The 15,868-nt window shown below is 27.1% G+C and overlaps 1 protein-coding gene across 1 annotated transcript in view; it reads right to left on the bottom strand.

The window, feature by feature from the left end:
• Rab14 (RAS oncogene family member Rab14) overlaps window positions 1–15,324 on the bottom strand; it is a 91,213-nt gene extending 75,889 nt beyond the window's left edge. Inside the window, exon 1 of the mRNA XM_075356545.1 lies at window positions 15,156–15,324. The gene's annotated coding sequence lies outside the window, so the exon portion shown is untranslated. The remainder of the gene's footprint in view (window positions 1–15,155) is intronic.
• Between the last annotated feature and the right edge of the window lie 544 nt (window positions 15,325–15,868).

Genomic DNA, 15,868 nt, shown 5'->3' with positions numbered 1-15,868 from the left:
TGACACCTAATTTGTAAAATTCCATTGACAAACAATCAAATTATTGCAGACAATTAACCCACAGTACACTTGGGCACTGTAATGCAAGCTGATAATATTTTGCCTCTTTTTATTTCCTCCACTAAATGTAATAAAAATTATTAATAATAAATTAATAAAAATCATCATCATTGCAGATTAAGACACTAGTCTTAACCTGCCAAATTTAATTAAAGGTTTATCTGTTCCTGAGAAATAGTTTTTTTGTTTAAAATGACAAAAAGGTTTCCAGAAGGAAAACAAAGCAAAATAGGACTTATATCAATATAAAATTTTTTGCTCATTTTGGTGTCTTGAATCAGTTCCTGAAGTTCGGCTAATACGTCCTGGAATACTGTATATTTTAAAAAACAGAGGAGAAAGAGGAACTGAACTGGGTAATTATACATATTAATTTTATACACAATTGCCCAGTTTTTATACTCTTTCTAATAAAAAGGGAATTCCTAATGTACAATATGATGAAATTTGCAAATACACCAACGTTGACCCAAACAGGTATAATGAATGAGCTGACTTCATTGCCAAAGAAGCTTGCAGTCAGCTAAACTTCAAAGACCATTCCATAAATTCTGACCATATGTAATTTTTTATGTTTTTGAAATATAATGAGCAAACAAACAAATATGTTATTACTGTATGAAAAATATGAGTAATTAATGCCATTTTCCTGCCAGGCCCTTATTTGTTATAGTGTACATATATATATATATATATATATATATATATATATATATGTACATATAATATATATATATATATATATATATATATGTACATATAAATTACAGCGTAAAAATGATCAGCAACTTAAAAAAGTCTTAAAAAGTCAAACAGATAAAATGTTTGTCAATTTCAGCCCAATCACAATTCAAAATACCACCAAGCCTAGTGTGTGCACTAAATTAAATCATATATCCAATGTCTCATAACACACACAATCAAAAAAAATAAGATAAGATATCTCTACTAGTACTTTTGCAGAGATCCAGAGATCCCTGTTTTGTCATAAATGTGAAAATACAAATGTATGATTAAAATGTAGTTATGTAAGTAAAAAATATAGAAAGTATATCCACCACCTCAGTTATTAATAAAAAATTTTAAATCATGTATTTAAATCTTTAGACATTCTGGAGCAGAGATCTCTCCAAAAGCACTTAACATAAAAGAAAGGAAGAAAAAATTTAACAGTATATTTAAGTACACTGAAAATTATATATATATATATTTATATATATATCACTTTTAGGATTTATTACCATATATTATTTATTAATTTAAATAGTAAACATTCTTTTGTTTACAAGTTATAAATAATACTCATTTTTAAGGTGTTTTTTTTTTTTATATATAAAGCGCACTGAAATACAATGCAATATAAAAACATATTATCTCTTAGAGCTTCTTCAACATGTTAAAACAACTTCTTAAGATTATTATAAAAATTTCTAATCAGATTGTTGTTTGGTAATTATAAATATCCTCAATCCTCTACCAATATTTAGAAATTAAAAATTCACATTAAAAAAACATCATTTACTTCTAAAAATAACAATAGCTACCTTTGCCAAAACTACTATCACATTAATGTGATAGTAGTTTTGGCATAAATTAGTAGTACAATTTTGAGCATAATTTCAGAAAAATAATTTTTTATAGATTTCAATCATTGTACTTTTATCTTGAAATGAGCAAGGATTCGTACAAAAAAATATACTTATGTTTTTATTATTAAATTAATAAATTTCCAACACATTACTGTACTCACAAATTTATTTAAAATAAAAATAATCTTTTACAGAACCAACTGTGCACAAATTTTTAAAAATTAAACAAAAACTTTAAGCAGATTCATTCAATTTCTGCAGATAATGTCTATTAATGCCTTCTAAATTGGTAATTTTGTGTTCAAATTTTATATATTTTAGTATTCCCTCCCCAACCATCCCTTCACAATCTGGATTTTCATCAATCTTCAATCCAACAATTCACCCCAAACAAAAAATCAGATACAGAATATAGATTAGAGTAAGAAAGAATTGGATGATATTCTTATTTCCTTTTTCTATAAATAATAAAGTCAACAAAAATAAACAATGAACCAGAATATTGAAATGACCTTATAAAAGAAAAAAAAAAAAAATTATATATTTATGATGAGCAAGAAACTGATTTCCTTGTTCACTTGTATTAATAAGTGATACACATAGCGATTAATAACATTATACGGAAATGAATTTGTCTGCATTACCTCACATGACAAAAAAAGGAATGAATTTGCAAATTACATAAATTTGCATTAATGTGATACACTATGTTTTTTAATTAATCATCATTTTCAAATACCATTTGTTCATTTATTTTATTATGATTAATATTTTTAATTATACATATTTCAAGAGTTTTGATTCTTAATTTTAAATTATTATTATAATTTTCTAATAATTATTGTTTTTAATTTCTAATATATCATACCAATAATCACAATCAATAATAAATCAATACCCACATCACCAAAAATTCCAATCTACAACCACCCTACCATGCCATGATCAACAAAACACTAGTAGATAAATCAAACATCAAACATTAAAATATCTAATTAAAAAATGAAAACATAAATATACTGAGATTAGTTACTTATTCAAGCTCTATAGGTATGTGCCTAATTATAAAAACCAATTTTTAATAAGACAATACTAAAAATTCCACATTGATACTGGGACCAGTTTAATGAGAATTCAGCATGATGAAAAATGGAAAAAATTTGTATTCATACAAGATAAGAAATTAAATGTAATGATTAACAAAAATTAATCTGTTTCACACAATATCCATAACAAAGCAAATAAAATAACGAATATAAAAAGAATGATGAAAAAAAAGAAAAGAGTTAAATATTACATGAAAAGATCATATCCCAAATAAAAAAAATGATGTGGGCACTACATGACTTCCTTGTAAACCTATTAAATTACATATAAACATTTTGTTAAAATGAAAATATGTAAAATTTTATCTCATTAACAACTTTTGATATTTTTTCATTTTTTTTATTGTTATTGAATGAATTATTATTTATCATAAAAAATTTTTCAGAATCACAAGTTAATAATTTAATAACAAATCAATATATTTAAATTTAAAAAAAAGGGAGATGAAGTGTGATTTGAGTTGATGTACCTTCCCCTTCTAAGATCTAAACATTTCATTAATTAAAATTTTATTTGGCTATTAACTCTGGAACCAATGAAAATAAGTACTACTTATGATATATTGTTGAAAACCTCTCAGTGAAGGCTTACTGCAGTTAAGAAACAGTCCAAAATCCAATTTTTTTTGGATTTTGGGTTTTTTAGGCACTTGGTTCAGTTGATTGCAATCAAAATAGGAGATGCACAACTAGATGTTACAACAGTCCTGAATCTAAAATTTCAACATCCTACGGCTAACCATTTTTGAGTTATGCGAGATACATATGTATGTACAGACGTCATGCCGAAACTAGTCAAAATGGATACAGTGATGGTCAAAATGGATATTTCCGTTGAAATCTGAAAACCAAAATTTTTCACGATCACAAAACTTCTTTACTTCATATAAGGAAGTAAAAAGGAATATTTAATGATAATACCAGGTATTTAAAGAACGCCCGGGTTTCAAGAATTATTTACTTATCTATTAAATCATGTGAAACATATATAAAAAGTTACATATTTATCCTGCAGAGATGCACATGGATATCTACACCCACGCTGACACATAACAAATTTAAAAACATCTCAAACAAGTCTAGTAACATTTACAAACTAGTTTAATTTACAAACTAAAACATAATCTATTCAAGGTGACCTTAAAAGGTGAGGCCAAACTCTAGGAAATGATTCTACTGAACATACTGAAGAAAAATTGTCCAGTGAAAACATCTGAAAACGCGTATTTTTCTGTCTGTCCACCATTTTGTATTTTTTAAGAAAAAAATTATTTTTCGAAAACGGTTGGCGATAACGCAATAAAATGTTGTAGTTTAATTTAAACTAACATTTTTTAATAGAAAAAAAATATTTAAGATATCTTAAATATCTTAGTAATCATTAGATTTATAAAATTGTGTCGTAATACAAAAATTATGAAGCATTCTTTTGTGACAAAATGACACCTTAGTCGTAAAGATCCGATGACAATAAACAGAATTATTGCAAAAAATAGGCTTTAAGTGATACGGCGGCCACCTTGTTTTTTTATTATCGTGGCTCACTTGATTATAATCAATTTCCTGATTATAAAATTGCTAAAAATTCAACTTTGTGTATGTATTTCAAAATGTTAAAAATATCAAAAATTTCATAATTTTATAAAAATTATCAAAATGTTATAAATATTGGAAAGTTTATATAACAAACATGTACAATGATTTTTTCTTGCTTTTTCAGTAGACAACTGTAAAGAATTAAATCTTTTAACAGAAACATTTTGTAGATATAAGTTTGACAAACAACTATAATGAAGATATAAAGATCCAAGTGTATATTTTTGTTTACGATTCAAAGGAAAAATCCTATTGGCAGTATTCATACCAGTTTTCATTTTGATAACATTGATATGATCATTACATAATTTTTTTAAAAGTGACTGCAACTTCCTACGCAATTACTCTGTGTATCACAATGTCATAGTAAAGTTTGTACACTCACGCCGACATCTGTAGCGTCAGTGGTAGCATCTCGGTCTTTCATCCGGATGTCCCGGCTTCGAATCCGGGTTAGGGATGGCATTTTTCATACGCTACAAAAATTACATTTCATTTTCCTATGCAAAAGCTTCGAGTTTCTATAATGAATTCATCACGAAAAAAAACAAGTCCATAAACAAACTATCTGTATTAATTTTTTTTAACCTGTTTAATAAGAGTTACGTATTATGTCCTTTATAATACTTGCTAATTGAAAATCCCAACTCAGATGTTGATCCACAAATGCTTCTTAATATATTGTATTTTCGACGCTTTTAAGTTTCATTATTTAACTATAATTCAAAATCTATAAGTAAAAGATCATGGTGATTGGAAAATGTTATGCAAACTACATTTAAAGATAGATATTTTTGAATCAAACCAAATTTGTATAACATTTAAGAGATGTAACATACTTCACATTATTCCAGTTATTACATGAACATACTACTGCTGCTTTCATGAAAGTACTACTGTGCATTCTGCACATGAAATAATTATGGAATCATCAACTTATATACACTAAAAATGTCATTTATATAAATAATAAATAACAATGGTTCTAACACAGAACCCTATGGTACTACAATGTTTGTTATTTTAGTAATTTTTATTTTACTACATGTTGTCTATTTTTGAAATAATCCTTAATTAATTATACAGTAACTCCAATTATTCCAATTTTATGAAGTTTTTTTAAGTAAAAATGAATGACTGATAGTGACAAATGCCTTAGCAAGATCAATAAAACACCAGCAACAGATTTTTCCCATCTAAATTTTCAATAACATATTGTACTATTTTTTGCAATTTCATCTTTTAACTCCTACACCTCTACTGAAGCCAAACTGCAAATTAAAAAATATACTCTATTTATTCAACAATTTAACAATTCTGCTCCGCAACAGTTTTTCAACAATTTTAGTGAAATTAGACCAAGGAGACTGGTCTATAATTAACTGCTAGTTTATGATTTCCAGATTTAAAACCAGGAGTTACTTCAGCTAATTTAAAGGGAGTTGGACATCTACCACTTCCAAAAATAAGATTATTTATATACACTAGTGGTCAACAATATACAGCAAAATCAACTCCAATACACTTGAATGTATACAATCTATTCCACCATCTTTTTAACTGTAAAATAGTGTTTAATCTTATTAGCAGATACTGAGTTTTAAAAATATACTATTTGTTAGCTTTTTGACTTTCACTTAAACTGATTGATGAATTCTTTAATTTTGCTCACAATTTCCTCATAGACACTTACAAAATAATCATTAAAATCATTACCTATTTTATTATTATTAATCATAAGTACCATATGGTTTTTTCATTAACTATAAAATTTATTTCAGCTCCATTTTTTTTACCTTTCCCAATTTTATTGTCAAAAATTTCCATATCTTTCTAGTATGATTAGCAAAATTTTTTAATTTAAGTTTTTCATAATTAAATCTAACTATATAAGTTATTTTAATTCATCTTTCAATTTTTTATTATTAGGGTTATTTTTCTTTTTTGCACATTTTTTCTCTGTTTTTGTTGACTGAATAAGACTTTTGCTTATCCAAGACTTCCTAGGCATACTTTTGTTTTTTACTGAGATGTCGACTTCATTACAATTTCATCAATTGAGTTTAAAAATTTGTCGCAAGATTTGGATCACACAATGTACAGATATGATTAAATGGTATTTCACTACAGAGTTTAGCAAGCTTCTTATAATAGATTTACTTTCAGAAGATTGCAAAAATGAACTGTTTTGTACTACATTATTTGAAAAATCTAAAAAAGTGGATGGTGATCAGTTAAATTATACTTTAATTTCATAAGTTATACTTCAAAGCTAGACTTTATGAATGCATTAACTATAGATGAAACATTAAAACCCAATCTAATAAATTTGTTAAAACACGGTTTATTACCCAATTAAAAAAAATTATTTTTAAAATTCATTAATTTTCATTATGTTGCTATTTAGATTACCCAGCACAATATGATTTTTTAAATTTTGTTTAATTATGTAAATCATTTATAAAAAAATTTTTGTTGTATGGATGAGAAGGATACAAATTATTTATGTATATTTTATTATTATTTAAACTATTCAGCTCCATAGCCAGAATAGTTTTTATTTTTAAAAATAGCAATTTTTTAGTTTTAGTTTACACATTCTCGGGTAGCAGCTGCATTATGACTGTCGCACAGATCTTGGTGTTATGAGCCTGGGCTTCATTACCATGTTATCACCACAAGAGCAAACACAATACATGTACTGGTTCGCAGAAACAAAATCAGCAGCTTTTAGACAAGAAATTATGTGCAAGTCTATCGTATAAATTATATAAGTGACTAAAGCATTAAGTGGTGGGAACAGTTTTTGGAATCCTCACTAAAAGAAAGGACACTCACTAAGAAGGCCTAAAATAAGTCAAATGAAGTTCAAAGCAATCAGTTTGTAGTATTAGTCATAAATTAAACATTCATAAAATTACTGTCCATGATGTTATTCACAAGTGATTCAAATTTAGTGCTTATAAACTTCAGCTACTCTATGAAATTAAACCTAATAATAAGCCACAAAGAAATTAATTCATAACAACTACGTTAAGACTTCATTTTTGCTGATTGAAAATACATGCAGCACATTTTTTTACTTTCTAATGAAGCAACATTTCATGTTCATAGAATCATGAGTAGCTGTAATTGTTGAGTACGATGCTTAGAAAATCCACATGAATCAGTCGAATTCATTTGCAATTGTATGAAAGTGATGTCTGGTATAGGATCATATATAGTCAAATATTTGGGCCATTTTTTTTTCTATGAGCAGATTATTACAGGCATAGTGTACTTAGAAATGTTAGATATGTTTTTCCACAGACTGAAAATATGAAGGAACTAATTTTCCAACAAGATGGAGAACATCATGTTCTCCATCTTCTTCTTTTTTTTCACCTTCCACATCATTAAGAAATTGTAAAGACTGTGCTCAATGACAAGTTCCCAGAAAGCTGGATAGGCAGAGAAGTTTTTTCCATCACTTGGCCACTAAGAAGTACCGATTTGACACCAATGAATTTCTTCTTTTGGGTCTACATTAAAGACACTGATTACAAAAAAAATTTATTCACTTGACCAAAGAATATCTTCTCACTACATTCACTGGGCCAAAGAATATCAACAGTGATAGGGAAGCGATTCCAGTAGACATGCTTGCCAGAGTATAAATGCAGATTATCAATTTTACATCTGCAGGGCTCTAAACAGTCCTCAATATGAGTTACATTAAGAGGTAAAAAAAAAAAGACTTATGTGTTTTCATGTATAAAATACGTACATTTGTAATTTTAAGGGTAATAAGGTAGATTTAATTTAAAACCATAAAGTTCTTTTTCAGGCACCTGGTACAGTAAATTAACAAACATTTAAAAATTATGGCTGGATAAAATAAACAGCAAGTATATTTAATAAAATTTTAAATAACTAAATTTGACAGTTCTCAATTCTTTTTATTTACATGAATTACTGCATTCGTACTACTGTATTCGTTTTATTATATATATATATATATCCTCAACCTCAAGCAATTTTTCACCTTTCACCTGAAAGCTGTCTTCCTTTTTCTTTCTTTCCATTTCAGGTTATATTTCATCCACTTGTAATGTTTCACTCTTTTTCTGCTCCTACAGTTCTGCAGATCTTATTTTGATCACTTATAACATAGATTACTGCAGGGTGGACAAATAAGTTGTCAAATTTCTTCCTGTCATACCTTACCAGTCCATAATCCTTACATAGCACTTGCAGTCTTTCATTCTACTTAGTCAGTTCAGAACATTCACAGCCATACATCACAACTGACAGTTTCTCGAGATGATTTATTATTTTCTCTAATTCCTTTATTTTTTCCCAATACTATAATTACAAGAAACTCCCTTGGAGTACTTATTTAGCAAGTCAAAATGGTATCGCTTTTAACAGGTTTTTCATGATTTTTGGAGGTTATAATTTTTTTATTAGTACAATACACAAGATACTTTTTTATTTGCCATAAACATTTTCAAAAACATTGTAAGTTGTGCACATTTGAGATGTTTATCATCAACCCCATAAGAGTTATATTTGAAGCAAAAAATTGAATTTAAAAAAAAAATGAGTTTAAAAAAATTCATAAAAATTTAGAAGTAAGTATATCATCAACAATATTATTTAAGGTAAAACTACTAACATATACCTGCACATAAAAAAATAATTCAAACTGTGTGTGTATGCCATACCTGCCTCTTGAAATAAATTACCAAAAGTGAAATTTCATATTTTTCATGTTCAACTTTATTGGAAATTTTCTCATAGAATGAAGAGAAATAGGTAAATAAACCAATGGACTAATCTTTTACCCTGAAAAAAATATGAATAAATTGCTTTTTGTTTCATCCTTCCAGGAAAAATAGTTTTTTGGTAATGATTTTTTCCGTAAACTCTTACATCACAAAAATTGGTGTGCAAACTAACAAAAATGATTACCACAAGTAAACTGCTTAAATAAACAATTTAAAAAAATAGTTTTAAGGTCCTGAAACATGTAGGAAATAAGTGGGTAAGTTTCAATTTTTGTTTTTTGAATTGGTCAAGCAACCCCCTTGGGTCACTTCAAATGGATTGACCCATATCTCAACATGACATGGCACTGAGTCTTCTCAGATCAAAGTAAATAGCAATAAACCATTGACACATAAAAACGTTATGTATATTTTGTTTAAATGGCAAACAGATGATTAGTGAAAGAACTACTTTGTCAAAATGTGGATTGTTCTGGTATAATAGAATTCTTCTCAAAATGTACCATACCAATCTGCAAATAATAATCATGCTCTCCTTCAGATTGTAAAAATACATGTGCACGATATAAGGCAGAAGAAGCAATAGATCTGTCTTTACCAGGCAGGCTTTCATAAAGGCCTCTTACCATAACTTTGGAAAAATATTCCGTTAAAAACTGATATTGTAAATATTTAATGTAGAATCTGAAAAATGCTTCAAAAGATTTAAGGGAATATTTTTTCTACAATTTTATTATTTTTTTGAAATGTAAAAAGTTACATTTTTAAGCTACTTTTTATATTTCATGGATATTTCTCAAAAAGAGTTCAATACATCAAACTAGAATTTTTTTTGTATACCAAGAGATTCCATTAAATAAGATTGCAACTAAAACTAATTTGATAGTATTAAAATGATCCAGGTTATCTTTCAGATGAGAAATTAATTCCTTCATTGTTCAATATTGATTATTTTGGATACTGTGGATATTTTATAGGAACGATGATTTTATAGGAATCAATGTCATCAGAATACATGAAAGCCAGGATGTTGGTATATGCAGAGATCTGGCTACTTTGAGATATTCTTGGAATAACATACAATTTAATTTTAAATCATATTGTTAACATGCATCATTGGTAGCGAATATTATGTAATGCAGATTCATAGCAAGGGCAGATTATAAAATTTGCCAAATTTTAAGATAATTATAAAACTTAAGTGGCTAATTCTGTTACTTAGAAGTTTAGTTCTCTTTTTCTGCAAGGAATTTTAAAACTATAAGTCCAGCTGCTATTACCTCTTTAATCTGTATGTTTTCAAAATCATGGGGCGAGGCCTGGTTAATAATTTTTTTTAGTGCTATTGTGTCTACTACTGTTTTATAATTTCCTTCAAAGATCTGGAGCATGAGATACGCTGACATTGTAGAAAGAGTTCAATTTAGATTTTATTAAAAGTACCTCAGAAAAAGCATGCCAAACTTATGTAAGACTTAAGACATGATTAAATCATGCTATTTGAAAAATAGCTAAGCGATATTTATCTTGATGAAACCGAATTTTGATATCTGAGGATAATCACATGTTTATTATAACGCATTACTGCATCGCATTGAAAACAAGCAAGTTTCTTTTTTTTAATTGGGTGGCAGAAAGATATGATGTCTTTGGTGGGGATGAAGGATAACTTGAGCCAACAAAGCTAAGCTCTACATCAGATAAGGACTTAATTTAACGCTTTAATAATTTCTTTATTGGTAAAGATGTAGAACTGGTGATACAATCCAAATCTAACTTTTATTACATATATATTAGCTATTTGGGTTCAACTGAACACTACCAATTTTTTAACTATTACAGTAAAATGGTCAGTGTTACTGATGAATTAAGATTTGTCTGTTAAATAACCACCATTTTATGAGAATGGTTTAATTCTGTTTTCGTTATGAAAATCGCTGTCTATGTTTAAAGGATAAGCACAAGTTACAAGTAAATCTTGTTAGTTCCAGCTAATTTTTAAATATTTTTAGAGAATATTATATTCTGAAATATTTCTTATCCTTTAGTCCGCTTTAGCTCAATCTCAAATTGAACAGTTATCAATAGAAATTTGTAATTAAATTTCAAAATATGTATTTTTATATAATTCTTTAAGGGTTAAAAATTTCCTTTTTAGTAATTTTATGTAATAAATTTAACAACTATTCTAATAAACTTTCAAAGATTTTTTTTAATATTATAGCCGTAATACTTATCTATAATTATAATAAACTCTCTAACTTTTTAACAACAAATCTGATGGGACTAGAATAGTTCTTTGTCACAGAGAAATACTGTTAAAGTAAGTCATAATATATTTTCAAAATACGTATCTAATTTTTTAAAAACCATCCTATCACTCTCAACATCTCCACTTAGAAAGAAAATTAAATATAACATAATTAAAGCATGTAAGTATACAAGTAAAGAATTACGTAGAAAAATGATTGTACTCTTTGGGTAATGTTTCAAGATAGGGGAGACACACTGTAACCATACCTCTCCATACCCTTGACCATTTGTAACCAGAATTAAAAGGTATTGTATCAATGATAAAATTCAGAAATCATTATACAAAAATTCATAAACATCAGTTAGTCCAAACTAAAGATATCAAGCAAAATTATAAAAAAAAATTGACTTATTACATTCCCAATCTCTGAATGGCATTTCTGATTATATAATCAGGGATTATATATATTCACAAGAATGTTACAATGTGAACTTATCACAAGAATGTGACAAGTTCAAAACAATAAAAAAAAGGTTTTTACCCAAACTTCATCTTGAGACTAAGATCAAACACCATCAAAAAGTACCTTGGTTATCTGAGAGGCATTAAATTATTTGAAAAAATTTACCTACCCTCCAAGTAAAATTTTCAAATTTGGAAACCACATGGTCCATGTTCAAAAAAAAATTGTAAACTTTATAAAATATCTACAAATCTTTGTTTGTTTTCCCGCTAAAATACTTGACTCTACCAAATAGTCACATAATTTTTCAAGTTTTAAGGCACTATAGTGTACTCAATTAAACTGCTTACGATGCAAATAAAGCAACACATGCCACAATTATTTTACATCTCTGCATATTGTACTAGTTTCTTTTTTAATTATTTCACATTCTCATTCATCTTTTTTAACAATTTGACTTAAACATCATATATCTTCATTAATATCATCACCAGTTCCAGCAATCCACTTATTCATGCAATTAATATTCCACAGTATTTCCTATCTGTTTTTCTGAATCACTTACAAGAAATTTATTTTTAATTTCTTTCATCACCTAGATTTTATACTTTATTCACATCACTGCAAACTTCTGGTAACAACTTCAACAAACACTTTTGTTTTATATTGAAATTCCATGATGCGTTAGGTACAGCTACATTATTTACAGCATGTTTAATTTTTTAACATCATAGTTTAATTCACATTTCTAATAACACAAACTGTATATTGCACCATAATGATTAAGTCATTAGGTGAGTTGATAAACCTGAAAAATGGGTTAACAGAATGATACTACTCAACACATACGATGCACGTCAATGATTGTCAAACACATGTGTATGACTTCTACTGAAGGTTCAAAATATATAAAAGTCAACATAGATATTGATATTAGAGGTTTAAGAGATAAGAGGTTTTAAACAAGAATACTTGTTTGTTTTCACAATTACTTACCAGTTCACTGTTGCACACAATTCACATACTAATAGCAATACACGTTGCAGATTTTTAAGAATTCTTAATTCATAAAAGATTGATGAAAGATTATAGTAGTTTTAATTTTGTTGGTCACACAAGAAAAAGTATTAAAATAAATAAGCTTTCTTATGTTATTTAACAAGCTATATAGTTATTCAAATTACTTCATAATCCTAATCTATTAAACTATTTAGGGTGTGTGGATGTGATTAAATTTGTTTAAAAAGATGGAAAAATCTTTCTTTCATCAACTTTAATAATATGTAATTAATAAACATGACTTTAAAAAAACGTTAAGTCAACTTTCATGAACACAACCTTGTAACTTTTCATCAAAACACAATTCAATTCAACCAAAATCCAAGCATTACATTAGAAAGAAAATAAAGTCTGCACAATGCCTTCTATTAATACACAAAAGTGCTAGTAGCACACCTAACCATTTCTGTCAAAATTTTTACTAAAAATCCGAATAAAATAATTATTAATTTGATAAGTGTATGAACTACAATTTTAACTCAGTATTTACTTATTTAAAATCTAATAATAAAAATGTTTAATGAATAGTTAATAAATAATCATCTATCAATTTGGATCCAGGTAAAACATGTAATTCTTTATAAAAAATAATTTTCATGAAATCTCTTTTTCTCAGAATTAGCACTTTCACAGAAACCTCAGCTTCAATAAAAGATAAATTTTATGTATATTTCAAACCTTACCTTAAAAGATTAAAATACAGAGATATACCATCTGAGTTATTTTACTGTCATTATAATATTTGGCTGTAATACAATTTAGATTTAAAAGTAAATTCAAATTATAATACCAATAAAAGCAGTTCAATTATCTGCAATAGACTGTAATGCCAGCAGAATAACTCATTTTATATCATAGACTAAGATAGTAAACATATCTCCCTGTATTAATTAATGATCTCCCTATCTTAATTTTTTAAGATGTTTTTAATCTAACATATATAACTGTATACATTCTGATTAAGCAGAACTCTCTATAAAAGCACAAAACATGAAAAAAAGAACAATAGTAAATGAAAATTAAACTATAAATAATTTTTATGTATTGTATAATTTACCTAACCTCAGCATTTTACTATATATTTTACATTTAATATACAATTACATAACAACATTACCTAAATTTTAACTTAATTCAACTCACTAACACAAATTCTAACATAACATTTGATTATTGCTGATATTTCCAAAATTTCCATGCACATTGAAATTATGAATCATTTCTAACTAAACTAAACTAACTAAATGGATTCATTCATTTACATTTCAGAACACTTGGCAATACAAAAATAAAATTCCAAACAGAGCTAAATTTTGGCAATTCATAAAAACTAAAAACAGCAAAACAAGGATTTCTTGAACCCCCATACATTAAAAAAATATTACAATCATTGTAATCATAAAATTATAACATGTACTCTCAATAACATAACACTAAAATTTATAAACCTTTCCTAACCTGGAAAAGATTAATATATATGTATTCTTTTGTAAGAAACTTGTTTTGATCAATACTTCATTCTATTTAAAACTAATAACTGCAGTAAATTAATATCTTTTCGATTTTTAAAAAATAAAATAATTCGTTTTCATAAAAAAATGCGTAATACTTATGCATTTACTTATTTATTTTATAGCTCTATAAAATAAAATTAAACAATACGCCTACGTAATCCAGTGCTAAGTATAAACACAATGTTCAATATAAATACAAGTACCTCTAAGGGGTATAAATATTGAACTGGTTCATACGTATTTGTAAAACCATAACATGAATACAATTTTAGACAATTTACCACTAATCTTTAATGAGAAACTCCTACAAACATGATTAGGTCGGTCCACCCCTTCACCGATTGTGAGGTAATGGGAAAACAAAATACAAGTACAGCCCACATTCAAAGAGAAACCCACAAAATCGTAATTAATTTTTTAATAAAGCTCTAAAATGTTTCTCAATAATTAACAAATTTAATGAGTTAATAAAACACCTGCACACCACCCATTTAAAATACCGATACATACAAAGGAAACCACAAAGGGCAGTTACAATGAAAACCAAAGAAAATCTGAGCAATCATTGCTTAAACCTATCAATAACAAACAAAAAAGTCAATAGCTAAAAAGACAAAAAGATCTCATGATTTTTGCTCTCTTTTTAGTAATTATTCCGTACAGTACTCAGAATAGACGTCTGATGTCAAATTCAATAGGCTAAGGCCAACTGTCAATAAATTACGTTAAATCAATAAATACTCACAAATTTACTTAAGTAACTGGATGAACTATTAGCTGCTAATAATAATTACGTAAACTACTGAAAGAAATCAAATATAACGCATTTAGAATAAAATTCTTAAATGTATTTTCCTTTTTCTGACAACACACGATACAATGGCCGACAAGGATGAAACACTACGTTAGTAAATAAACATGACATTAAATAAAACGTTTGTCATTAACAGAGGGCAAATAATGAACAACGTGATAAATAAATTCAATTAAAATATTTTTCATAATTACGTAATTCTAATATGAGGATTTAAAGAACCATTTTAAAATCTCATCCAACAGATGAACGTTAGTGTCCGGTTGCATCTAATTAGCGCAAAAATTTGAATGCCACTCTCAGAATGATTTTTAAGAATTCACATTTTCCTCGACTGGCGATTGTCAAGATAATCAATGCAAATGTTTTATATTCAATTAATTAACTGCAAAAATATTAGTACATAAAATAATGAAATTATAATCAAAATCATTTATTCACAAAATACAAACGATACAGTAATGTAAAACTGTTGTAGGAACAAATGTCTTCAGTTATTACTTTCTTCAATCTTTGAAATTATAGGTAATACTGTGTAATGTGAAAACAATCCTTCAGTGAACTCAATATTCAAGAAATAACAGTTTTTATTGTTATCTTTACTCATAATTTCATAAATACAGAAAAGATGAACATTTTTAAAA

The sequence above is a fragment of the Lycorma delicatula genome, chromosome 2 (genome assembly GCF_047948215.1).
Source record: "Lycorma delicatula isolate Av1 chromosome 2, ASM4794821v1, whole genome shotgun sequence".
NCBI lineage: Eukaryota > Metazoa > Arthropoda > Insecta > Hemiptera > Fulgoridae > Lycorma > Lycorma delicatula.
The sequence above is the reverse complement of the archived record's forward strand: the minus strand, read 5'-3'. Positions and strand labels throughout refer to the sequence as shown.